General features: G+C 38.7%; 1 protein-coding gene and 1 pseudogene across 5 annotated transcripts in view; both read left to right on the forward strand.

Annotated features, from left to right (window-relative positions):
• Positions 1-26,084, forward strand: part of CTNNA2 (catenin alpha 2) — a 1,141,838-nt gene that overhangs the window by 286,895 nt on the left and 828,859 nt on the right. The gene's annotated exons all lie outside the window — the stretch shown is intronic.
• Positions 6,905-7,062, forward strand: LOC116596613 (annotated as a pseudogene).

Raw genomic sequence — 26,084 nt, forward strand, 5'->3', positions numbered from 1 at the left:
CTAAAATTAGTTAGAACTATGTCACCAAATCCTTCCCCTTTTAAAATTCTTCCATTTAATTTAAAAGGAAAAGACTTTCTTTGGGATTTGTAGTGCTGGAGGTGAGATAATAAATTATTTTCTAGTTTAGTGGCATTCAAGTCAGTGTTTGGCATTAGCTGCATGCCAATGTTCTTAGGATATGTTGAAAATAATTTTCTGTGCCTAATTTTTTTACAAAAAATAAAAATTCACACGGAACTTCGAAGAAGTTAGCTCACTTAGCATCCTGCTTTATGCCTTCTTTTAAATGTACTCTCAGCTGGAAGATTTTCTTTCTTCATTGAATTTTGCTTCTTTTCCCTGACAATTGTCTGTGTGGTGATACTGGCTGTCTTCCTTTATGGGCAGGATGCCTAAGTACTTAATTGTTCATTCTCTACATAAGAATCACTTTGCCGAACAATGAAATGCAACTACCTCTAGGGTAAAATGCCACAGCTGTTGAGAGGCCTAAGCTCAACTACACACCAGTTTGGGGCCTGGCAGGAAAATGCAAACTCATTTGCCAGGAAGAGAAGGGATTGGTGGTCTACTGGCAGGCTGGGTATTTAGTTCTAACAAACCTGGCTGTGCCCTCACCACCATTCTGGCTCAGCTCACTTCACCCCCGTCCTAACTTCCGTTTTCTTCCTCCTGTCTTCTAAGGGTTAGTCTTTCTCTCTTCTGCCAGTTTCCCTCCCTCTTTTCTAGTTAATTCCCTTAATTGTCTGCTATTGTGTTGAGTAATTTGCGATTTCAAGTCAGCGGTCAATTTGAGTTTTCTGCTGAATCTCTGGAATTGATCTTGACATTTTGGTCCCAGTGTGCGCACTGAGGGAAGTTCTTTAATATGCTGAGGGAAGAAAGAGAGGCTGAGGGAAACCGCTGGGCTGCCTTGGGCTGGCAACCCTGTGCCAATCAATGGAGACCAGTGACAGAATCAGAGGCTCGCAGAGCTTTCTAGTTAATTCGATTTAGTCATATGACCCTTGTGACTCAGCCGATTGCAGGAAAAATTACCCACACATTCCCAGGCTGGGGGCCTTTTACTGGTGTGTCCAGTAACCGCCGTGAAAGCTCTACTGGGAGTAAGACTGCAGGGCTCCTCTTAAATTCACTTTTTCCAGAAACCTCTCTTACACCTCCCCAATATAAATTTTTATCTCTTTTCTCAGCGCTTTTGTGGATTTTATTCTTTATACTTGACAACTCATCACACACAATCTTGTAATCCTGTGGCATTCCTTCTATTAAGCCCTGCAGGAGAAGCCTGAGTGTGAAGAATGGTTACCCTCTTATCTCCTAAATTTCACTTACATCTTCCCCCGCTCCCCCCTTTGCAAAGAGCTTTAGTGTTTCCATTTGATCCACAGCTTGGGTGAGAGCTCCAGGGTGGTTAAAAAGCTGCCTGATGGTTGCAGGGAGAGGCTCAGGCAGAAGCCTGGACACCAAGAAGATGCCAGAGGGTCCCCTCTAAGGCTCTTAGTCCTGCTTGCGGGTGAGCCTCTCTGAGGAAACATGCTTGCCCAGCCTAGCCTGGGGGCAGCAACCATGTGGAGGTGAATCAGATCATCATCTATTTCTTGATGAGCTTCCCCTCCTTATCTAGGAAGTGGTTCTTCAGGCGGTGAGGGAGTCTGCACAGGCAGAACCCAGGGCATGCAGAGTCAGAGGGCCTGGTTCAGGTTCTTCTTTGGATCCTGTTGGCTTCCAGGGTTTATCTCATGGCTTCTGCATGTCCTGGAAGACGGTGGGCTGCCGTTTTCCATCCTCAAGAGTTGCTGGGTGCTCTCCCTCAACGTGGCCCATATCTTGCACAACCTCATCATGGTGGTTGACATTGAGGCCCAGAAAGAGGTAGGTGCAAGAGGTTCATAGATGCTTGTTGACCAGGTGGTTAATGGCAGCTTCCATTTCTGTGGAATAATTCTGACGAGTCTGGGAGCCCATGGTAATTGGCAGTAAGGAGCTAAGCTCAGAATATGGTGTTGACTGGTCCTCAAGGTGGAGGATGGCCGAGAAGGTAGTTCCAAAGGTCGAGATGGGAAAACAGGTTGGAGGGTGGTTGGCTGGAAGAAGGAGTATCCCTGGGTCTATTCAGTGCAAGCATGGTTGAAGCAAGAGACAGATTGTGTGTCCCCTTTTTCTTTTAAATTTGATGACTGCTGTCCTTATCGTGGTTTTCCATAGGACCTCACTTCGTTTGCTGTCTCCTTCCATTTCTTCCTCTACTGACCACAAGCAGCCTTTTTCCTTCTTTTCTTCCTTTTCTTTCCCTTCCTTCCTTCCTTCCTTCTTCCCTCACAATGAATTAAGCACTAAGGGCAAACAGCGAGATAATACTAAGAGGAAAATAAAAAGACTCTTTCCAAAATTTGAGCCACTCACATAGTAATTTAAAAAAGTGCATCCACTTTATAGTCACCTGGTCTGAGTCCCTTGCTTTCTAACTTGCAAACAAACAGCAGTATGGCGCTTAGAGATAATGAAGTGTCCTGTGATGGACACAGGAGACCATGATTTCTACCCTTAGCCTTTTTAGGATTTATCATTTTGCTGATGGTTTTGTGAATACAGTCCCAAGAGATAGGCCACTTCCTTAAGTAAGAACATGTATCATCCTGCCCCTACCTAACACACACATACATACACAGAAGAAAGTTTTCTCTATGCCTTTAATATAATTTGTTTATTCTCCAACAGATTGTACAGATGATGATGTTTTAACTTTTACAGATCTATAACAGTGAAACTCATACAGTAGTCACTAAATACTCATGAATTGTATGTGGAACTATTCTTTCAACATTTATTGAGCCTTACTTTGTGCATTTAATGGCAGCTATTGTAAAAAAGAAACACATTTTAAAGTTCTAATAATGTTAAGCAACTGTATTTTAGCTCTGTGATTACATTAGAGTGGAGATGCAATTTTTCTTCTTCACATACTGAAGTAAGTGAAAGGAATAGATCAGCGTTTATGTGGACAGGAATGTCACTTAGCAAACTGTGTGTCTGCTGATTGACGGTAGCACTTCTGTCTCCCTCTCTCCTCCTCCTCCCTTCCAGTGGCTGAGTCTAAGAAAAATACACTTAAACAAAACTGGAGCTATTATGCTACTAAATGTTGATATTCCATAGGCTGGTTCTCAGTTAAAGACCTAGATATTCAAATACCTCTAAATTAAAGTTGATTTATCCCCTCAGCCTTAAGGGCTATAGTGTTCCAGAAAGGTCATGACCACACAGGCTTTCCTAGTTAACTCACTCCCCAGGTAATTGATCTGATCACCTGGCTTTATGTGCCAACTGTACATGCCAACTTTCCTCTTTACATCTTTGGCCTTTATCTATCCCCAGAACTATAGACTCGTATATTCAGCTGTTTACTAGAGAACTCTGTTGGGATGACCAGTAGACATCTCAAGCTTAATATGCTCAAAAACCAAATGCAAGATTTTTCCCCCAGACCTACTCTTCCCCAGTTTTATCTTAGTTCCAATTTCTCAGATCATATTTGGAGTTATATTCCATTCTTCTCATACCCCGTATCCCTTCTGTCTTCAAATTCTGTTGGCTCTGCTTTCGAAATATATCCAGAATTTATATGCAAAATATGATGTATTCACACTTGGCCCTTATGCAGCAATGAGAATGAAGTAACACCTCTACAGTAACACTACGGATAAATCCCACAAAATATAGTGCTGAAAGAAGCCAGATGCACAAGTGTATAATCTGCGATTTTATTTATATAAAGGATAAAGCCAGGCAAAACTAACCTATGCTATTAGAAATAAGGTTGCCCTTGAAGGTCCATGACTGGAAGAGTTTGTGAAGGAGTTTCCAGATGTTTAGTTTGTGAAAATTTATCAAGCTATATGTTTATGGTATGTACACTTCCCTGTCTGATACTTCAATATATTGTAGGGGTGGGAAGATGTTCCCCTTTTTCCTTTCTAGGTTCTTTAACTATTAATTAAATTGAGATAAGACAGATTAACAGAGAAAACAAACAAATTTAATTTCATATGCATGTGAGTCTCCAAGACCAGCAATTGAAGCCAATATGCCATCCTAAGTTAAGAAGGGATAAAGGGTCTGGGGCTTCAAAGGGAAGAAAAGTAATTCATAGGAAGATGGGAAGAGCAAATGCTTGGTACACAAATGTTTGTATGCCAGGGCTGCAGGGAGGAATTTGAACAACAGGCTCTGTGGAGTTCCTGGAAGTTTACCAGGCTCTCTCTTTCAAAACTTTTTCTTTTTTTTTTTTTTTTTTCCTCTCTCAATTCTTAGAAGCAATTAAAGGAAGGTTAATAAGCTCCTCCTGAATCTTTTGGACCTTTACTGTCTTTATCTCAAAATAATCCACACGCCAAAGTGGCCCATTTTGGGGAGGCTTCTTCTAAAGCCCTTCAATAATGATATTTCTGTGCAAATAATATGGGTAGGCACTGCCACCTCTCTGGTTGAAACACCGTCGTCTCCTGACCAGATCCTGAGGGTGGCATCCTACCTGACTCCCTTGTGTCCACTCCTGCTCTCTTACAGAGTGTAGCCAACAGTACTCTTTTCACTATGTTACTTAAATGTTAATCATAATCATTCATAAACAAATATATCATTTTTGTTCAGAAACCTGCAGTGGCTTTCTGTTTTTCTTGAATAAAAGCCAAATAAGAAGTCTTACAAGGCCCCCCATGATCCATTGCGTTCAACTCTCTTAGTTGCCCTTTCTCTTAGTCCCCTTCTCATGGGTCCCAGCCACACTGGCCCCACATTCCTTGATACTGACCTCCCCTCTGCTTTAGGACACATCAGCTGTCTTGTCTCCTTATCTAAAGCGTTCATCCCTACTCATACTCAGGGTTTCTTCCCACTTTTTCAGTTCTCTGTTCCAGTGTTTTGTCACCACTGAAGCCTTCTATGGCCATCCAATATAAAATAACATCCCTGCCACTTCTCAGCCACCTTAACCTACTTATTTTGTTCTTATAAAAATAGTACCATGTGACAAATTATATTTTTAATTTTTTATTATTTTTGTATCTTTCCTAAAATGTTTACTCCACGAGAGCAAGGATGGAGGGTGTGTGTTCACCTAACAGGTCTTTTCTGTATCTTTAGTTTCTGAATCAAGTCCTGGCACATAGCTGGACATCAGTGAACATGTGTTGAATAAATGAAAGCAGTTGTGGAATAGGTAATCAGTGTGGCAAGAGCTACAGTACTTCATAGGTCCCAGACCTGGTATTGCCAACTTTGTGGGTATATCCTAAAGGAAAAAAATAAAATAAAATAACTTCCATCATATTGTTCACATGCTTTTTTCATCTGTCTTACACAAATGCTTAAGTAAAGGAAGAACTCAGATGATCCTAAATGGGGGGCAGGGGAGAGAAGATCCTCAACACCTGTGAGGAGTGTTTCTTTGCACATTCTATAAGGAAATACATTGCTACTAATTGAAAGGTATCTTATCCCACCTTGTCAAAATATGAAAATATCTGAAAAGCACTAGCACATGTTCTCTGTGACTTACTACCTATGAGAAACAAATGACCATGTTGGCATGAAACCATATTTAAGTAGAAAAGCAGAACAGAGAACAATAAGCAAGCATAGATTGTGATCTTCTAATTTTATTCATTGAGATTAGCAGAGGTAGAAAGTATAATTGGGTATAAGTTTTATTATTTTTTTAATTTTTAAAAAATAGATTTTATTTATTTATTTGACAGACAGAGATCACAAGTAGGCAGAGAAGCAGGCAGAGGGAGAGAGGGGGAAACAGGCTCCCTGCTGAGCAGAGAGCCCGATGCGGGGCTCGATCCCAGGACCCTGGGATCATGATCTGAGCCGAAGGCAGAGGCTTTAACCCACTGAGCCACCCAGGTGCCCTAAGTTTTATTTTTGATCCCAAATATGCGGCCTTAACTGGCATATTTTCATCTGGGAAAATAATTTCTAAAACATTTTACACACATAATGTAAAATGTAAGTTCACTAATTAAACACATCCTACTATAAGATTTATCGTTGCGGTATCTTAGCTTATTTTCACTTTGTAGAACTATAAATTATGAATCTTTTTTTCTCTTGGAGACATGGCGGGGGGGGGGGTCGACTAACCATTTGTTCCTCCAAAAAGTGGTCAGAGGTGAAGTGAGGACCACACTTTAATTACAATATTGGGAGACTCTCCTTAGCTAACTTAGAATACACTAAGGTGCCAGCTGAGAGCTACCTGTCTTACACAACGCCGGAGAACTTCCCAGAGGGATCACATCCTATAGATGTTTGATTGTGATTCTTATTAACATATGTCACTCATAAAACAACTCTCCAACTAGCACCTTTTTGCTGCCTCCCATTACCTATTAATTTTAATTTCTCACTGTTCTTCAATCCCACGAAAGAAATTTGAGCATTCCTGCTTCTGAACCCTGTATCCATTGTGGAATTATGCTTTGTTCCTTTCTCACCATCAGGTGCCCAGCTTTTTCTTCAAGATGTTGAATTATCTAAAAAAAAAAAAAGATGTTGAATTATCTGTCAAACCCAACCCCTCAAAATGCTTTGGCATTATCCCCTATATAGATTTACTCTATTCCTGCTTCTTTGTTCTTCACTCTTATTGAATTCTCATTGTGATTCCTAATAATAAGCAACCAATAATAAGTTAGATGACCAAAACCAATAATAAATTAGATGACCTCCTTAAAACATTCTTTAGATGCTCTCAGCTTCATGATAATCACTGCTCTCCTAGGGCTGTAATGTATATGTATAAGCATACATGCACACTCTTCAGTGACCAGGGTAGAATAGCATAAGTAATAAAAATTTCCAGAAATCAGTGCTCTTTTGAATACAGACATTGAGCTTTGCGCAGTGGCAGTATCATAGCCAATGAGGTTTATCCGAGGCGTGATTATTGCTAATTGAATACAGACATTGCTTGCATCCGAGCCCATGTGAACTTACTCATTTTATAGCCTTCCTTTGCTGACATTCCATGTCTGATCTTATCCAAATGTAAACAAGCAAACAAACAAAATCCCAAAACACAAAGCATTTGGAAAAAACAACAAGACATCGATCCACATTACAAAATTGAGAAGATGTGGTTCTTTAAAGACTGTAATGTCTAATGGTGAGACGAATACAAGCAAAAATGATACAATATGTTACTTGTTAAAAATGATACCTAGTATTTGAGTTTTAATCTTATGAGCTTGACACTGTTCAGTTTTTTCAGTGTGTTAACTGATTAAATCTCACAGACATCATAAGAGGTAAGCATTGTGTGTGAAACGCATCGCAGAGAAAAGGTTGACAGCACATTTCTAGAAGAACCTGCGTGAGTCGGAGAAATGTTCATAGAGTAGACAACCCTTGAAATGAAACTTCATGGCTGAAGTCTTACAGGTCTATAAATGTGAAAGGTATTCAAAGGGAGTAAAACGTTTAAAAAAGCTGAGAAATTTGAGCAGGTACAAAGTGTCAGGGAAAGAAGCGTGTGCCAGATTTTGAAGTGGCAGAGGGAGAATGACAACAGTTGAGGCTTGTCAAGAACTTGAAGGTAAAGTCACAAAGAATGTGGTAGCCATAGTTAAGGAATTTAGTTTCTTTCATGTGGTTATGAAAAGACTTGAATCATGTTGAATAGGATAGTGATCTGATTAGTCTCTTAGCAGAGCCTTTCTTGTATCCTAATGAAGGATGCCTCCCTGGGGGGTCTTAGGGGAAGGTGAGGAAGCCAGGAGGCATGACAAACACCAAGCAGTCATTTTCAATAGTCCAGGTAAAAAGTGATGAGCATTGCACCTATGGCAGTACTGGCAGTGATAAAAGTGCAAATATGTACCTTGTTATGGTTGAATTACAAGCATGTGGTGAGTGGAATTGGGATGTGAGGAAGATTGGGGAACAGAGGCTTCTGTCTTAACCAGCCTGTGCATGAAAATCTTACCAAGATTTTCAGTAGGAGGAGAGAGAGCTTCTGGGAAGGTCACATAGTGATATTTAGAGATGTTGCATTTGACATGCTTCCTGCACCTCCAGACAGAGATGTGCCAATAGGCAGCTGGACACAGGGCCCTAGAGCTCAGAAGGCATTCAGACTAGAACTGCAGATTTGGCAATCTGTGTTGAAAAGGTGGAAATTAAACTCCTGGGAGGAAGCAAGCCAGTTAGAGAGAACAGATCACCTGAGAAGAGAAATGGGCCAAAAAAAAAAAAAAAAAAAAAAAAAAAAAAAAGACAACTTAGGGATTATCTGCTTTTGAAAAAATGTACTTCTGGAGCAGAGAGTACAAATGAGAATTGTTAAATAGTAATTTTGTAGTCATTCATATATCCGTGGTAGCCGAAATCAGTAGTGGACATAATATCTTAGGGAGAATTTGTAGAAAGAGGGTAGTAAACTGAGGCATATTGACTGTTGAGTAAATAAATGACCTTCAGCATCTTTTGAAAGTCATTTCATTGTGATGCTAGAAACACTGTGAGGTTGTGACATTTTAATGAAATTACTTAGGAATCAGTTTGGAAGGCCAGAGATTTATGACCATAACCAGGTAAACTATAAACAGAACTATCTCTTAGTGACCTCTGTACCCATCATTAGATCTCGTGTTACTTCTTCAACCTCCAGTTTTGATTAAAACAGGAATTCATTGTTCCAATTTTTTTTTTTTTTTAGCTTTTATTTATTTGTTTCCCATAGAGAGAGAGCACACATAAGCAGGGGGAGCTGCAGGCAGAGGGAGAGGGAGAAGCAGGCTCCCCACTGAGCAGGGAGCCCGATGTGGAGCTTGATCCCAGGACCCTGGGATCATGACCTGAGCTTAAGGCAGCTGCTTAACCAACTGAGCCATCCAGGCACCCCTGTTCCAATCATTCTTATGCTGACTTTTAATGACCCTAATAGAGATCATTACTCAGACCTGCTAGCATGCATAATAAACATACTAACCAATTTATATAAGCCATAAAAAAATAAGGTTAAAGAGTTATTTTCATCTCACTTGTTTTTAAGGAGTAGAAATTGTGAAATTTTCTTCAGATCATTTAAAACTTAGAGAATGAATATTGGCTGGACCTGATTGATTAAGCCTTTTATATATTTATTTTCTAAAAATTGAATGAGTCTTTTATTTTGAATTAATGCAGATCTGCAGAAATCATACTTTGATTCATTTACAAAACTATGGGCAGAGACATAAAATTAGCCCAATATAATTATTGATAGAATTGAAAACAATTTAAATAATATTTTCACCTCCAACCTAATCATTAGACATACAAGAGGCCATCAGAGATCTGTTAATTGGTTTTCACTGAGTATTGGGGTATTAAGTGTAGGTCATAGTTGGAACTGCAGGGCCATAAGAATCTCATGAGGTCACTAAGACCCTAGAGTTAAATCTGTTTTTTTGTTTGTTTGTTTGTTTTCCTATTCCTGTCCTAAAATTTCCTTATCTGTTTTTTTTTTTTTTTACCTCTGCTTTCTTCTTCTGAATTCCCAAAGGTTTATATAATAAAGAAATGGTACTTGATATACCTACAATGATAATGGGTCAGGATAATATTTTGAGATATTAATATTTGTTTCATTCTGCTTGTATCTTCTCTCATGAAGTGATTAGGTCCCTGGTGTGACTGCTTCAGGGGTAGTGTGATTGCTTAGTGATAGAGCATTTTTTTTTCTTTTTTTATGAAAAGCTATACTCTTTTATGGATTCAGGCTGATGGGGAGGGGGAAAAAAATGGAAGACTAGTACTTTTGAGAAGAGGGAGTAGAGAAAAGTAGACATAATCTCCTAAGACTAGAAAGGAGATGGTGGAATGTGCTCCCTACAAAGACCAAACCAATGACTAAGCCCTAACAGTACCCACTGCTACAGACTACCAGCATCTGTCAAGATGTAGGCCCATGTCAAGCACAGGATCTTGTGTAATGTGAACAATGAACTGTAGTCATTCTTTTTCTTTTTTTTTAAAGATTTTATTTACTCATTTGACAGACAGAGATCACAAGTAGGCAGAGAGGCAGGCAGAGACAGAGAGAAGGGGAAGCAGGCTCCCTGCTGAGCAGAGAGCCTGATGCAGGGCCTGATCCCAGGATCCTGGGATCATGACCTGAGATGAAGGCAGAGGCTTTAACCCATTGAGCCACCCAGCCATCCAACTGTAGTCATTCTTGACCTTATACCAGGAGGTCCTTCTCAGTGTGGGATGGCTAAGTAATATGCCATTGTGTGTATGCGTATATATCCTGCCTTTGTCCATTCATCTACTGTGGAATACTTGGGTTGCTTCTGTATCTTGGCTATTGTAAATAATGCTGCAATAAACATTGGAGTGCACATGTCTTTTTGAATGAGTGTTTTTGTCTTCCTTGGGTAAATACCCAGTAGTGGAATTACTATCCAGAAATACTGGATGTAGTTCTATTTTTAATTTTTTGAGGAATCTCCATACTGTTTTCTACAAGTGGTTGCACCAATTTACATTCCCATCAATAGTGCACTAGCGTTCCTTTTTCTCTACATCCTTGCCAACATTGTTATTTCTTCTTGTTATGAATTGTTTAATATTATATTTCTCTGTCCCATATGCAGCTGATGAGAATACTGTGATATTTTGTGTGTGACTCAGAACCACAATTTGAAACAGAAAGCAAAGCAAAAAATAGGCATCCAACATAGTTATGAAAGAAGGCTGCTCTGTGCAACATCTTTTGTATTAATGCCATCTCAGAGGAAGGATATGTTAATTAATTTGTCTTTTTAGTGAATTAAGTGCCTTCCTTCAAATCTCCTTGTTCTCAGGAGAAATATTTGTTTCTAACAACACACAAGAGTTCTTAGATGTAGGCACAGTCACCTTTCATTTTGAGGGCATTGGGCAATAGATGGGGAAAAGGGTTTTTCCGGGCCCTAAAAAAAGTCTTAGTCCTGAGAATGAATACTTAGAGTTATAGGTATCACTGTGCCAGCAGTGAATACCAGATCTCAAGTGACAGGGATTCCCATCAGTTCTTTATTACATTTATATTTTTTGTGTTTGTGATTTTTGAGGCCCTCTAAAGGGATCCTGGACAGGGGTCCCCAGTGTAAGGACAGAAACAGACCCCATAAAATAAGAAGAAAATCAGGTATGGGATCTTTCTGGAACTTAAGAAAGATTTTGACATTATAATTCCATCAGCAGCTATTTAAAAATGGTTTAAATTGTGCCTAGATTGGTGATAAATTTATAGATAAATGCTTCTCTTATCCTGGCCAAAAAACAAAACAAAACAAAACAAAAAAACCAACAACAAAAAACAAAAAACCTAGAAACAAAAACAAAAAGGAAAACCAACACATACACTTAATGATAACCTCTTTAAGGCCCAAGGGACAGCAGGGAGCAACAGGGAAGAGTTGGAGCCCACTGGGAAACAGCATATGGACCTGCTGGACAAGTGGTCAGAGATGGATAGCTTTTGGAAAGCCCAGGATTTTAAGTCAAGTAAGGGAATCGTGTTGGGGAGGAAAATGCATCTAGTGGCATTAGTTAGGTAATGAGAAATGGCTTTATTATGATCCAAATGTGCTCTAAGAATGCAAATACAAGCTTCTTGCCTGTATATGCTAAAAAACAAAACAAACAAGCAAGCAAAAAATGTAATCACCCAGGTTTTCTTTTATTCTCAGCATGACCTGGAGTATTGAGTTAGCTGTCCTGAATAGTAACAGTGGAGGATAAGATGGATATGACTCACGAGGCTCACAGTCTAGTTATACATGTTAAATCAATTACTTTCCGTGTGATTTGCTCTAAAGAAGGGCCTTTTTCCTCTTCTACTTCCAGCTCTGTTGCCAAAATTCTCATTAGGGTTATATATTATGTCTTTAATAAAAGATACCTCTCAACATACAAACAGTGTATGAAAAATATAAAACATTCTCAATATAAGTTACTAATGCCAGAGTGGTATGAAAGGGACTTTCTGGTTTTATACCACAAAATATTTGAGGGACTAGATGAGGAATTAACTAGTAATCATCTAGCATAACTGAGGTAGAGGACAGGTAGTATGTGATGGAATGTGGGGAGGCCCACAGAAGCTCAAGCGTGCAGGCCCAGGTGGTTGTCTAAAAGTAGGTAATAGTGTTCTTGTTTCTCTTGTTTAAATGGGAGACTTAATCAAGAAAGAGGATCTTTATCTAACAGAAAAATTTGCCTGTTTTTCTTGTGTTTATAAACTGAAATCTCTTGATTTGCAAAAAAGACTTTATGATGAGGTAAATATTTTTGCAAGTTTAAGTATGTTCTCCTTTTCTCATTTGTAAAGATTAGTAGTTGCTTTAGGATTGCTTTGTTTCTTGGTACGGACTTCATTAAATGAAACATCCTTAATCATTTATTTTTCTTTATGTTTATGCTGCTTACAAAGAGGGTTTCTGCATTCTGTCTCAGTGACACTAAGATATCCTTTTTCTGATCTCTCTCTCTATATATATCAATATATATGTGTCTATATCTATGTCTATGTCTATGTCTATGTCTATGTCTATGTCTATGTCTAACTCTCTCTCTCTATATATATATGCAAGAAAGGAGATCTTTGTCATTAAACTAGTCTGGTGGATCCCAAAGTATGATCCCAAGACCTGCAGCATCAGTATTACCTGGAATCTTGGTTAGGAATCTGTAGTCTCCACCCCAGACATTCTGGGGTTAGGCCCAGCAATCTGTGTTTTAACTAAACTTCTAAAGGATTCTGAACCATTGGTCTAGCTGAACTTTTACAGCTCCAGATCAGGAAACAGGCTCAAAGCAAGATGGTGCTAGTCCCCTAGTTTTCAGATGTCCACTCTGGTGCTTTTGTCACTGTGCTGAGCTTCATTCATGTCAAGAACACAGTTGTTACGTTCTTGTGGTTCCTGGACTTTCCAGTCCTCCATAGACACTCCAAAGCTAGCAGAAACTTCTCATAGTATAACAGGACAATTTTATCTCTTTTTAGTCAGTTAGATTTCTTACAATTTTTATTTGCAAATCTAAAACCTTTTAGCCCAAGGAGCAGAAGAGGAGATGAAGTATGGGGGTGAAACAGGATAATAAGGCAAACTTTTTTTTGAATGAAAACAAAGTGATGCCCGAGAGAATAGCAAGTTAATGTGAGGTATCTAGAAATTATGATGTGACCAAGCTGAGACTTTGAAACCACTCAGAAGAGCTCTGAATCATGAAAGAAGAGAAGAGACAGAGTCTTGAATATCTAAAGATGAAAGCAAATTTGAAAGCAACTGACAAGAATTCCCCTAGTAATGGGAATTCTGAATAAGACTTTCAGGATGTCCTGACAAAGCAAAGCATTTGATTACACAGATTCTTCCCAGGAATTTTGTTTTCATGCTCAGAAACAGAAAACCAATGGGCTGGAGTCCTCAGTGAATCTCTGAATCTTCCCAGGTGAGGAGGGGAAGTTGGCATGACAGCATTTAAAAAGAGACAATCTGGTTTATCCTTGAAGGAAGGTGGATAAGTGAACCTTAGCCCATATTTGTAGTCTAGTCATTTGAGATTGGAAGAAGCAAGGAACACTTCTAGGCAGCTCCTGCCTGTGGTTTATGGCAAGCACAGCTATTTTGGGGAGTCTCAGCTTTCCATTACAGTTCCAGTGTAGACCTCATTTCAACCCTTCCAACCTCACTTCCTCTTTTCTTATACATGTTCATGTATATCTAAATACTATATAATTATCCTAAATGTGGGTCTAGGTGCTTTAATCCTGTCTCTTGCCACGTTTCCCTTAATCCCATAATCAACCTTTTCCTGCAGTATTGTTCTTCTATAGAGCTGGTCTCCACAAAGGCAGACTGAAAAGGGACCTTCTTGGTATGGCTTGAGGGTTGATCCTCCAAGAGCTCTCCTTGCCTTATCGTCCAGAAAGGCATGTAGAAATAAGTCATGCAGAAGATATTGTATAATAATCTCATTTTGTACAACCTATAAAGCTGCTGAAATTTAAAGCCTCCAGTGTTTTACTGTACATAACAAGGATTTGGAGGTATTAGTTGGGCTGATATGTCTCTGGAACAAATAATGAAGCTTAGGAGAGAGCAAGAGAAATATTACTGTAGCTTTTAAGTTTTTTCTTAAAATTGTTTAGCATCATTGAACTGAAAGGAGCCTCAAATTCACAGTCTTAATGTCACATTAGCATATCCTTTTCATTTTATAAACTACATTTAATTTATTTTTCCACAGGGTTAAGGTAGTCATCATTATGAAAACATTTTTCTTTTTCATCTGCCATAAAGAAAGCAACATCTCAGACACAGATGTAGGTCAGTAGTCATGGTAATAACTTATTCTATGGAATGATAGAATAATGTCAGTTTTTCTGAGAAGGGAAAAGTTCAGGGATGTGGAACTGAGTAGTAAAGGAGAAACAGTCACAGGATCAGAAAGGCCAAATGACTGATACGGTTTTTCAGACATTGCATAGGATTGTTTCCTGTGGAACTTCACATCCATATGTCGATTAAACTCTGACTTATGTCAACATTTCAGATTTTGCTAAATGTCATTACTTTGTCAAATGCAAGAGAGAACTTGTGTAGTGATTGGAACTCAAATTTTTATAAGAGATTTTAAACTACTTTGGAAAGTTAGAGAACTTTAAGAATTTGGGGGAAACTTGAGTTATATATTATGAAAAAAAAAAAAAGCTGTGCTTCCCCTGTGCCATACTTACACTAAACACTTAGGATTAAATGTTCTCTTCTTTTTGAGTGGTCACTGCATTTAGATACATTCACCTTCACCTATGATTGTATTTTGATTCCCTCTTTGAGTAAAAATTGACTCCCCAGTTGATTCTCTTCTCTTTTTTTTTTTTTCTAAGATTTTATTTATTTATTTGACACAGAGAAAGAGATCACAAGTAGGTGGAGAGGCAGGCAGAAAGAGGAGGAAGCAGGCTCCCCACTGAACAGAGAGCCAGACATGGGGTTTGATCCCAAGAACTTGGGATCATGACCCGAGCCAAAGGCAGAGGCTTTAACCCACTGAGCCACCCAGGCGCCCCCAGTTGATTCTCTTCTGCAGTTGGTTTTACCTCTCCTTATCAGACTTTCCACAATACATCTCCCATATTGAAAAATAAAGGTATCACCGTCAAGAGTTAGCTCAGATTAACGATGCCTTCTATCTTGTAAAGGACTGTATGGCATTTCGTGGAATTTAGGGGAAGCCATTCAGCAGGGGCCAAAGAGATCACTTCCACATGGCCAAAGGGACAACGGGCAAGGTAGATGGCAAGGAGGAAGTGGCTCAGTTCTTGGAAGACATGTTGGTGGCAGTTTAGGCAAGGGCACAGTGAAGATTAGGCAGGAAGAGAAGAAGTATTGAATAGTCAGTATATTTTCTGATAACTTGCTTGCTGAAGTCAAATTGCAGTTTGATGCATGCTTGTTTGGGAGATTTAGCAGATGTAGCTAATTATTATTTGATTACAATGTGATGCTCACCATTGATTGTTTGCATCTGGTCCGAAAATCTCACATCATTCAGAAGAGGTAGAAAAGGATTATGGAAATGTATATAAAAATGGTCCCTGAAACCTTGAAAAATATTCAGTTGTTGCTTCTAGATTAATATATCATGAGACCTACAAAGACATTTTAACCCAGCAGGGCCTGACATCCAGATTTGTGGGTTTTGTCCAAGGAAAGGTAAGAGTGGACAGTTTATTTGCTCATTACAACTTCTTTAGAGAAGTTGGAAAGGGTTTGAGGATGGTTTTTCTGTGTTTAACTTATTAGAGGGGGCGAATTGTTTTCAAACAGGATAGAAGTATATTGGATAATATGTCTTGTCCCCAAACTAATATTCCTCAGTCATTGTGGGGAACAGCTTCCTACATATGTAACCTAATAGCAGGAGGCTCAGGTATCTATTTCCTCTTGCTTTCTTCTGTAGGAGACTTTTCTGCCACAGACTTTCAGAACTCTTGGGAGAAACCATTTGGACATTCTTGGTCATGTATGAACCTTTAGTTCCAAGTCGCTGATGTCCCTTGACAAATGGAGGCAGTAGAGTCAATGGATAAGGGCTCCTTTTCCTCTGCCTTTGGCAGACAGTGATGCGGTGCCTTCTACAATGATGAGATGTCTGTGCAAAGATTCCCAATAGTATCAAGTCCCAAATCCCCACTGTGGGAATCTGCTTGAAAATACACCACCAGGTTGGTTTTCTCTTACACTTTGTTCCTCTTTTCCTTGACCTTCACTTAGAATGAGATTCTGAAATGGTATGGAAGAGATGACTCCACTAGTGTGTTGAATAGGGAAATGATAATTCTGTGGATTTGGTAGACTCATATTTACTTTAATTTTATTTATTTATTTTTTAAAAAATATTTTATTTATTTATGCAAAAGAGATTGAGGAAGAAAGAGGGAGAAAAGCACAAGAGTATAAGTGGGGTTGGTGGGGGTGGGCGGCAGACAGAAGAAAAAGCAGGTGCTTGCTGAGCAGGGATCCTGATATGGGACTCGATCCCAGGACTCTGGGATCATGACCCCAGCCAAAGGCAGATGCTTAACTGACTGAAACATCCAGGTGTCCCTTTATTTACTTTTATTATCTCACAGATTATCCAGGGAATTATAGACCCACCCTGTGCTAATTTCCTTGATTCTTGAGTACAAAACTGGAGTAGATACTCGGAGTAGTGGTGGGATCCTCATATTAATTCTATGATCTGTGGATCAGATTATGATTGGAAAGAAAAATGATAGGAAAGATATGATGTGATAGGAAAGATAGGAAAAAATTATGATAGGAAAGAACAAAGAGAAGCCTCTGACTCCTCCTCCCAGAACAATACAAATCGAAGCCAACACTGTATCCCAACAGTAATTGGATAGATTAATGCCACCAAACAAGACCTAAGGCACATAGTGATTATGATTCCCATTCATTTTACCATTTATTTAATCTGAATCACCCTTGAAACAGCCAGAGGAATCATGACATCTGTCACCTACGCCATGTAACCCGGGAGATCCAACAGTGCCATGAACCATGTGTTGGTTAAACATGCTGTGTGGGTTTGCTGACAAGATCCAAGAAGAAAACTGCTTTGCAGACCTCTGTGATTCTGGTGTATGCCAATGCCTTCCATTGCAGATTCTGTTCCTAAGCCAAGATAGGGAGATAGTCACAGAAGGCCAAGAATGGAGAGAGAAAAATATGGATGCAGTAGCAAGGGCTGAAGCATTGAAGGTATGCTATCATGTAGAAACTTGCCTACCCTCACGAAAAAAAAATAAATAAATAAATCTGTGAAGCCAAGAGACTTAAATTTCTCTCTCTGTGTTGTTATATCCGTTAATGTGGATTATAATGTGACATTCTATAGGAAGAACAAGAATTGTGCCTGATTTTCATTAAATATTAGTTTTTATTATTCTTATCATTGATGACTAATTAGATTGAGTATATTTCATAGTAAATATGAATAAAATGTTAGAACAAGTTTTGTTTTAAATGGTCACTTTGTGCAGCAGAGATCATAGTACATGGCTTGGAAATAGATCCCAGATTTCCTAAAGGACCTTTCTTTCCAGGTGCAAAGGGATAACATCTTAAACAGAAGTTACTGAGACAACAGTCATTTTCTCACATCAAATATTTCTTCCTCTATTTACACAGTGGAACTATAGGAATTAATTACTTCAGGAAAATAGTGATGTTACTAAGGGAAATGTCAGACATTGAATGACTTTAGTCTATTATGCCAAATTTTACTTTTTACACACACACACACACACACACACACACACACAACAAGCTCTATGCCTCACATGGGGCTTGAACTCATGACCCTGAGATCAAAAGTCACGTACTCTATCAACTGAACCCTGCCAAATTTTACTTTTGCTCATTTTTTTAAATCCTTCCTGGAGCCCTGGGCATTCATCTTCTTAGACTGAGTAACACCTCAGGTTATTAAGTGATTGAGCTGCTTCTGGCCTACAGTGTTCTCATTCAGCAGCTGGATTATGGGTCCTTTACTACCCTCAGAGAGTCTTTGAAGAAAATGCTGACAAAGACCATTATTAGAGAAGTAGTTGGGGATAGAGGGTGAAGCAGGGAGTCTCAAATGGTAACAGGAAAGACAGAGCTAGAAGATTATTTGCTGGGTAAAATATCTTGGTTACATGCCTTTTTATTCCTATTTCTTCCCTTTGTATTCCTATTTATGACTTGTCACCTTCAGCGACAAAGTGGTTTTTAAAACACCTTTGAATACATTATCTTTTCTTTGCTCTTTCTGTCCTTAATATGCATGAACAGGAAAATAATTATGTTTTACCACCAACTAGGTGAGATGAGATAAATGAGGTAATAGCTTTGAAACATTTGGAAAGTTAAAAGCTACACCAAAGTAGGTTCTGTAAGAATTTAATATTATATATAATACAGTGATAAAAATGTTCTTATACTGTCTCCTTCACAGAAATTTTTATTATATACTGTTCACATTATTTTCAAAGAGTTGAATCTCCCCTGAATTTTTCCCTCACCCACAGTTGATTTTATATTCTTCTTCCTTTATACATTTTTTTTTATTTTGCAATGATAAAAAATAGTGTGGTTGAGAAATGCCTTAGATTGTGATCCCTTAGAATTCACTTGTTCTTGCTAGAGAAGACATCGGACACTTTGGTTATGATCCTATGCCTAAGTTTTATTACAATTTTAATGCTAGAGAAAACGCTCTAGTAGGCTAATTCAGGGAACCATTCTTGGTAGGAATAGTTTATAGAATAGGGTAACAACAAGGTAATAATTATAAAACCAATGCAAAAAGAAAAAGGAAATCTGGGTAAAGATTACTAGACTCTTGACTAAGGAGCAACTGGCCGTATGGTCATTGGATTACCACTTTCCCAAATCAAGTTTTAACTATATTATCATCAAAAAGGTATTTTAAAAATTATCAGAAATGCTTATTTCTGCCCCCAAACTGGTTAAAAATTGCAGTATTGTTTCCAGGTTTAGGGAAAAGAAATATCTTTACATACCTGAATTTTTCAATATATTTCTTCCTCTGGTCATATAGTGACTATTCAGTCCTCACAGAAACTGTTGCATAAATTGCGAATTTTTAAAATCCTACGAAAGTATGTTTACTTTTTAAATGTGTACTGAACTGGGGCGCCTGGGTGGCTCAGTGGGTTAAGCCTCTGCCTTGGGCTCAGGTCATGATCTCAGGGTCGTGGGATCGAGCCCCGCATCAGGCTTTCTGCTCAGCAGGGAGCCTGCTTCCTCCTCTCTCTGCCTGCCTCTCTGCCTACTTGTGATCTTTCTCTCTCTGTCAAATAAATAAATAAAATCTTAAAAAAAAAAAAAAAAAAGCTTAAAAAAAAATGTGTACTGAACTGCTAGGGAAAAAAAATCTACTAGATGAGAAAAAACGTGATTTTATTCTATTTATTCTATTTTGACCAGAATCATAGTTACACAGTTATTTTTTATAATGTTTGTACAGTGTTCATTTTTCTTTGTTTTTTGGAGGGGGGTGCTGAGCAAAATGAAAAGAATTATGGCAACAAAAACACACTAAAAGGAGATATATATTTCTTATTTGGCATAGTTGAATTGTCTCTGGCAGCACTGACAGTTTTCTGTACTTCAAGGTCAAAGCACATTTTGAGGTTAAGAGTCAGAGTGGGGGCAAATTCAATGGGATTTAATCCATAAATCCCATTGGCTTTAATCCATACCATGAAACATGGGAGAAGATTATTCTAAGGAGGATGGCAGCCAGTTATTTTTCTACATATTTAAGAATAAAATAGGAAAGATGTTTGCCTAAGTTAAGACTGGATATTAAGGACATCATTGTGAAAAACTCTTAAAATGGGATTAGGGGTTGAGAAACGTCTTCTTTAAAGATGCCAAAAATTAAAATGTAAGTTAAAGCACTTTTTGGATGGAAGGGAAAAAGGTTATTTTTAAAGCTGATTTAAGGAAATTCCAAGAACGCCTCAGAAGTCTCAGTTCAAAGCAGCAGAGGTATTGGGAAACCCCATAAGGGGAAAGGACCCTTGAGGAGTCTGAGAGAGTCAGAATGAGCTGAGCAATTAGAAGAAAAGGAGTGAGAGCAGCATGGCCAGAGGGTCTGAGGGGGATAATGTTTCCCAAGTACCTTATTAATTGAACATAAAATGCATTCTGTAATATGGTATGGAAGTCACTGGAAGGATCAATTGCAGTCAGAAAGAGGCCTTTTTTGTTTGGATGATTGTTTGATAAGCCTGAAAATGAGATCCCCTTCTCACCAAGTAGCATGCCTGAGTAACAATAGCACAGTAATGAGCATCTTTGTGAGATTAATTTTGGTAGGACTTCTGGGCAGAATGCTGTATTTTTCCAACAAAGAAGAGTATTCAGAGGTGATACAGTGGTCAGAAAAGATGGAATAACCCATAATTTTCAGAGAATGATAGGTTAAAAATTATCATTCAAGCATGTCTTTTTCTTCTCCATGTCCCATGTAGAATCAGTATAAATTCTCTTTCCTGCTCCTCTCAAAAATTTTAGTAGGTCATACATCACTCACTCCTACTACACACAGATTCAGATGAACCATTGCAGTAGTTAACAGATTCTTTATGGGAACCAGGTGGGAACTAGGCCACTTAGTAGGGCCGTGTACCTTTTGGACATTAATCTTTTTTAAATTTTAATTTTTTCAGTGTCCAAGATTCATTGTTTATGCACCATACCCAGTGCTCCATGCAATACATGCCCTCCTTGATACCCACCACCAGGCTCACCCAACCCCCTCTCCCTTCCCAAACCCTCAGTTTGCTTCTCAGAGTCCACAGTCTCTCATGCTTCATCTCCCCCTCTGATTTCCCCCAATTCACTTTTCTTTTCCTTCTCCTAATGTCCTCCATGTTATTCCTTATGCTCCACTAGTAAGTGAAACCATATGATAACTGACTTTCTCTGTTTGACTTATTTCACTCAGCATGATCTCCTCCAGTCCCCTCCATGTTGATATAAAAGTTGGGTATTCATCCTTTCTAATGGAGTCATAATACTCCATTGTATATATGGACCCCATCTTCTTTATCCATTTGTCTGTTGAAGGGCATCTTGGCTTTTTCCACAGTTTGGCGATTGTGGCCATTGCTGCTATGAGCATTGAGACATATGGCCCCTCTTTTCACTACATCTGTATCTTTGGGGTAAATATCCAGTAGTGCAATTGCAGAGTCATACATAGGATATTAATTTATTTTTTTTAAATAATGTTGATTCTTAAAGTTACTGAGGGCTTGGGGCACATGGGTGGCTCAGTGGCTTAAAGCCTCTGCCTTTGGCTCAGGTCATGATCCCCTCCCAGGATGGAGCCCCACATTGGGCTCTCAGCTTGGCAGGGAGCCTGCATCCCCCCAACCTTGCCTGCTTCTCTGCCCACTTGTGATCTCTCTCTCTCTGTTCAAAAAAAAAAAAAAAAAAAAAGTTATTGAGGCCTTTACATGTGGAAATGAAAGGAACAGGTTTGACTTTGGGGGCAATGTAGAGAACAATTCGGAGGTTATAGGAGTGGTACAGGTTTTAAAGGGCTTGTGCAGGAATCTAGGTAAGAGAAGTGACTGCTACTGGGTTCTTAATAGAATGGAGGATGAAGTTATCTACTACAGGTGAAGGGTTGAGGAGGGAGGTGATCAGAGTAGTTACTAAGAGGAATGGGAGGGCATGACTGAACTGAAGGGCTTCAACACTTGTGGTGCCTTAAATTGAACACAACCCAAGGAAGTGATCAGAGAACTCAGTGTTACTTATTACAAATAGGGAGACAGGGAGCTAGCTCTCAAACACTGTCTCTCCATGGGGTTAATACAGGAAGCTTTTATAAAGTGGATTTGAGGGTGGGGGCAGGGAACATGTGTACACATTAAAGAACTTCCGCATATTCTATGCAGCAGTTGGGTTCAGCTGTAGCGTACCTAGCATCCTGTAATACATACTTACTACATTCAATATATGTTAGAGAACTCCTCCAGTTGGAGGAGATCTTAGTATTATGAGCTACAGGTAATGTTAGGACCACTTGGGGGCTCATTGAGCTCCAGAGCTCCACACTGACTCAGACTGGCTCATGAGAGGGGCTGTCTGGTAAAATGCCTAGCGGAGTGTCTCCATGGTGGGAACTGCTGGTTCTGTAAAACAAAACACATTCCTTCCATGCTTGCTTGTCTTCCACTTCCTCCCTTCTGCTGGTAGCTTTCAGGCTTCTGGTCTGAGTAACGTCCGGTAGCATCCCTGCTAACAAGAGGAAGGTGATTGGAACTCTGCTAGCCCCCATTCTGTGTCATTTGTGTCCCTGTTGGGGAGTAAGAATTCCTGCCCCCTCAAAGGTCCTCCTAGCTGGACTGGGAATCAAATTGATATGAGACACATTAACAGGAGAAAATCTAATTTAATAAGCATGTATGTATGGTGAATCCACACAAAGATGGAAAATCTAAAGACAGGCAAGATGAGGGCTCTATGTCATTCTGAACTAAGGAGTGGGGGCTAGGGGTCTGAGACTTCAGGGAAAGGAATGTGCTTCACATGGTGGTAAGAGGAACAGATGCTTGGTACTTAGATGTTTGACTTATTGTAAATTTGAGTCACTCAGATAAAATTTATGTCTGTTAATAACCCTTATTCTGGGGAAATACCCCATTTTGGATTTTTCTGTTTGGTTAAGGGAGGGACAAAAGTTTCTCTTGAACCTGCAGGGTCTTAAGAACCTTCAGCTCAAAATAATCCACATGCCAATGTAGTAGTGGCTGTGGGTAGCTCTCCTGAACCTTTATCCCCTTACTGTGCAGGGATGACCTTGACTTTCCTGCCATCCTGAGCAAACAGAAGGCATCATCCCAAGTCCTCTGTGTACCAGGACTCCTTTGAGCACCCTAGCCTTCTGTGCTTGCTTTCTGCTTTGCTTCTTTCCCCAGGTTGGGCCTTTAGTTGAAAATTAGTGGTCTCATAGAGGTGACTCTTCTCTAAAACCAGCTTCTTCCTCTTGCTGGAAAATTATAGTATCTCTGGGAGAGCTTATATCACATTTTAATTTTTCTCCCATGTTCAGCACATAATAGATACACATTGAGGTCTGAATCAAGGTGACTGCCAAGTGTCTTGTCATCTGTATCCTTGCTTCTAGCAATCAGCATGCTCAAGCATTCATTATCCTAAAACAAAATTCCTTAGCTGAGTCCTGCCTAGTGCACTCCAGCTCTCTCTGCTTCTCTTCAGGACCGAATGGCTCTTCCAGCAGCATGCTCTCCATCCCTCTACCTTCACTCCTCAACCCTCCTGGCCATCTTCCTTTACCATCATTCCCCTGAAAACTGCTCTCACTCTGATCACCATATTTTTTATTTGATCATCATTTTTTTTTTAAGATTTTATTTATTTATCTGACAGGCAGAGATTACAAGTAGGCTGAGAGGTAGGCAGAGAGAGGGGAAGAAGCAGGCTCCCTGCTGAGCAGAGAGCCTGATGCGGGGCTTGATCCCAGGACCCTGGGATCATGACCTGAGCCAAAGGCAGAGGCTTTAACCCACTGAGCCACCCAGGTGCCCCTGGTTATCGTTTTTTTATTTATCCATTCTGTTCATTCATTCTGCTAAACTTGGGATTCTTTCCCTCCTGTATTTCCTCATTTTCCCTCTTTTTTGCAGGTATGCTGTTTTTATTTCAGTGTTCTTACTACCCTCTTTCCAAAAAGACAATAAATCTCTCTTTATTTTCTGGCTTTTACTTCTATGATATTCAAAAGTGATGTCTGCACAAGGTTAAAATCAAGCGTATGGTTTCTTCGTATGGTTGCTAAATTGGCTTTTTGTCATAATCTGCATTTTGACTATTCAAAACAATTTTCTCATCTTGATTTTAAGCACTTATTTCTGCTTAGAAATAATTTAAATTGTTCCTAGTAACTGGAAACATGCTCTATTAAATTTCACTTGACTTAATGAAATGTTAATTCTCCTAGACTTACTACATTTATTTTATTTCATTCAGTGTTCAAACAAAGTATTAGTTCCTTGGAAGTTCTTAAAGTTTCTTTTCAATAAATGAATTAAAGTGCTTACTCTGAATGAACAGCAGTTACATTACACATTTAAGGAAGAAAAGTGCTGATGTATTTAAAATCTTTTATTGAAGTTACAGCTGCCCCTCTTGGCTTTAAAAAAACACAATGTTATTATGTGGATTGTGAATACCAAGATATTGTTCTAGGAAAAGAAAAGCTAAGAATGTTAGTAGAAAATTGTATTTTTATAGTATGGTAATTAGATTTCCAATTTTTTGTAATTTTTTTAGTTTTTTGCACAGATGAAACTTCTTACTTTAATATCAAGAGATTATAAGGAGAAAACTTGTAAAATAGCATCACTTTTCAGATTTTTCAAGGAACTAATTGCTACCATCCTCTTCCTTTAAGGATTCACCGTGATCTATGATATCAAATCTGCTTTTACAAAAATTACTTTTTACATAGCATTTGACTTGTAAAATGTACTGTTTATAATTGAAACGCTGATGGGTGTAATTTAAAGTATATCAGAACACTTTCTCTTCAGAGATAGATCTTCAAATTCTTGCCATGGTTTATAATGCCCTGTAAGATTGGGGCCTAACTTACTGTACCAGTTTGGGTCCTCTGGAGTTGGAAATGCAGAAAAAATAAAAATAAAAAAATAAAAAATAAATAAAGGGGAGAGAGAACAAGAGTAGTAATAGGAGGAAGAATGGAGGATTGGGTAGGAAGAGCCTCAGACTGTGGTGTGACTCTGAGAACCTCTTAGCCTACTCAGTGGGAAATTCTAAGGCCCCAAATCCCCTTTAAAGGAGTTGTTCATTGAGCAGAAATGCTTGGGTTCCAGTTATTGGTGACACTGCTTTGGAGGAGCATGTCTTTGGCCTGAATGCTTTGGTGGATCCCAAAGTCCCCACAGCTGGAAAATGTCCCCTTCTCTGGCTTATCTTTTCATTTTTCTTATAGCATCATTCAGAGGGAAAATATTTTTATTTTGATGAAGTTCAGTTTATTGATTTTAATTCTTTTATGGTTCATAGTTTGAGTTTTGTATTTAAGAAATTTTTTGCCTAATCCAAGGGCACATCAATTTTATCCTATCTTTTTCCAGAAGCTTTACAGTTTTAGGTTTTACATTTAGGTCCTGGGTTAATGTTGAGCTAATTTTGTATATGGGCAATGTGTAGGGACCAAGGTTATATTTTTTGCAGATGGATGCCCATTTGTGCCAGGATCCTTTCTCAAAAGATAGCCTATTACCACCGAATTGCTTTTGTACCTTAGACAAAAATCAATTGATCATATATGTGAGGGTCTATTTATGGAATACATTCTCTATTTATCTCTGTGTCTATACTTTTATTGATACCACACTGTACTAATTTTTTATACCACACTGTATTGATTTTTCTCTTTGTAATAAATCTGGACATTAGATAATGTGAATATTCCAATTTTTTCAAAATTGTTTTGCGTATTTGAGTTCCTTGGCTTCCTATATAATTTTTTGAATCAGCTTTTTTATATAAAAAGATTTTTGCTGGAATTCATATTGGGGTTGTTTTGAATCTATGGATCTAAACGGAGACAACTGGCATCTTAACGTTATTGAGAGTTCCAGTTCATGAACACGGTATATCTCTCAGTTTATTTAGATATTTTCAAATTTTTCATCAGTTTTCAACATACATATCTTGTGTGCATTTTGTTAGATTTATACCAGTTATTTTATTTTGGTGCTATTTTAAGTGGTAATTTTTAAAAATTCATTGTTATTTTATAGAAATACAGTAGTGAGTGAGTGTGTGTGTGTGTGTGTGTGTGTGTCTATGTCTGTGAATTAGCCTTGTATGCTGTGACCTACCAAACCCATTTATTAGTTCTAATAGACAACTATGTTTTATTTGAATAGAAATAATTTTATTTATGTTTTT

Source organism: Mustela erminea, chromosome 7, assembly GCF_009829155.1.
Source record: "Mustela erminea isolate mMusErm1 chromosome 7, mMusErm1.Pri, whole genome shotgun sequence".
NCBI classification, from domain to species: Eukaryota; Metazoa; Chordata; class Mammalia; order Carnivora; family Mustelidae; genus Mustela; species Mustela erminea.